This window comes from Notolepis coatsorum, assembly GCF_963971535.1.
Source record: "Notolepis coatsorum genome assembly, chromosome: 1".
NCBI classification, from domain to species: Eukaryota; Metazoa; Chordata; class Actinopteri; order Aulopiformes; family Paralepididae; genus Notolepis; species Notolepis coatsorum.
The window spans coordinates 255,999,907-256,002,287 of NC_140165.1; positions in this window are offsets into that span (position 1 = coordinate 255,999,907).

A 2,381-nucleotide genomic window follows, 5' to 3' on the forward strand; every position below is an offset into this window, starting at 1 on the left:
TACTTGTCATGCAATAACCTCCACTGGTATGTACATATGTTATGAGGTGGTGAGCAACTTAACATTACACTCTGAGTATTGCTGTGATGTACTTTTATAATTAGATAAATACATTTCATATACATTTGAAATTCATGGTTTGTTGTGTTCTTTATCAGTAGTTTATAAATGTATGTTATCATGGCAATTTTTATTTATTTTTATATCTACCTTTTTCTCCCCCTTTTTCTGTATTTTTCTCCCATCCCAATTTAGTTGTTATGCCAATTCCCTTCCCTCCCTTCCTGGTCGTTGCACGCATTTGCCCCCCACTTGCCGGTCTGCGTCTATATTTTCCACAAGCAAATTGTCCTTTTGCGCGATCTGATTGGCCACTGACGTTTCTGGTCATGTGACATGTGCGCCCAATCGTGTGACGGCAAGTTCTTTGGATGGTTTAGCTTAGGTGCTCTTTCGAAGTTGGTTAAGGTTAGAGTTTGTCTTAGAGCATGGCGATAGAACGCCAGCCCTGATTCCAAACTCTAACCTTAACACATCCACCGCCATAAACGGCTTACGACGGGTTTGCTGATCATGCGAATTCCGCCAATCCACAGCGTACGACGTTATTGAGATCATATTTAATTTTTTCGCCATGGTATTCATAATTCCGCCACCCAGCCTCGGCTGAGACAGTGGGACTCGGCACAACCGTGCAACGCTTCAATACCGCCGCCTGGTGGATGATCGGGCGAGTTACTACCGGAAATGGATCTCTGGTGATCTCGGTGCATCTGGGAATTCCGTCCGGCAGTCACATATTGTTGCGGGACTCTAGACACACATCCGTGTATAAACTGTATATGGATCGCTGCCATAACTCAATAATCGATATGATTTGGGTGTTTATTGCGCCATACAAGCCGGAAATGGATCTAGTCGATCGACGTCAAATAAGTGGGATCTTTTTCCTCCAGTCTCATCGGCGAATGGTAAGAGGACAGTAACGTTCAGCTTGATGGTTTATTCTTTTCAATGCAAACCGCTCTGATCAATATATCACCCATACTACATAAAGCATTTACTGACGATCACGGAATTATAAACGACCCCCCCCCTTTAATCCGCGCATAATGAGTCATAATGTTTAGGATCGTATTCAGTTGGATTTTTTTATATAGCGTGTATCGCGAATAAACTGCAATCGATAATCTATATTATGCGTTTAGGCCTATAACTAGCGTTCTAGGAATTACTGCAGAAAACGATAAAAACATACTTATATTCTAGACGGTATTTTCGTATGAATATATGAATGAAAAAGTATAACGTTCCTACATCCTGAACGATAGATAATCGATGTTGAATGGGCCATAGTAATGTCAATTTAGCAATACAATTTAAAAAGTTATAGCCCTGCAAAGAAGGTGAACATCTTCATAGGCTTAGACTGGTGGCAGTGATCATACATTGATGGATATAAGCGTGGCAGTTAATGTGTTAACCAACTGCGAAAGAGTCGCCTAAGCTTAACCAGTGATAAACTAGGCGTTAGGTCGTTTGCAGGCTGTTCGACGCGGAAAAGGGCTAAGACACTGCTCGTCATGCGATTGGGCGCACATGTCACATGACCAGAAACGTGCGTGGCCAATCAGAGCGCAAAACGGGAACTTCTTTTCACCTGACAGCGAGGACTCTCACTGGGGGAGCGTAACGTGTGGGAGGCTCACACTACTTCCCCCAGTTCCCTTCCTCGCTGAGCAGGCGCCCCGACCGACCTGTAGGAGTTGCTGTTTACAACGACCAGGATACACAGCCCACCGCCTTCCCACCCGCTAACACTGCCAATTGTGTTAGTATGGACGACCGACCAAGCCAGAGGTACCGCTGACAGCTGGATTCGATACCAGTGTATCTGCGGTGGTAGGAAGGCGCTTAGTCCACTGCGCTACCCATCCGCCCATGCTATGGCAATTCATGATGTAGTTTAGTAAGTTTGGGTCCTGGGGAAACACCAAATTTCTCTTTTGGGTCTCGAGCTGAAAAAGTTTGGGAACCCCTGGTGTAGAGAATGGAGGGGGAATAGAGGAGATGAATGAGACGAAGTGGAGGGGGGGAGCAGAGAGGGAGAAGAGGGAGAGCAGGAGGAGGAGGAGAGGGAGGAGGAGAGAATGAACAGTCACTTCCGCACCATGTGGGCTGGTGGGTTTAAGCAGCAAAGCTCGTTTAGCACTTCAACAGTAAACACGGCTCTTCTGCAGGCACAGTAGCTGCTGCACGTGAGTACAGTACTGTCTGTGTGGCTGCTACCCGCGCGCCTCCCGGAGAGAGAGAGAGAGAGAGACAGACAGAGAGACAGAGAGAGAGAGACACACAGGGGGAACGGACACAAACGGGGGGAG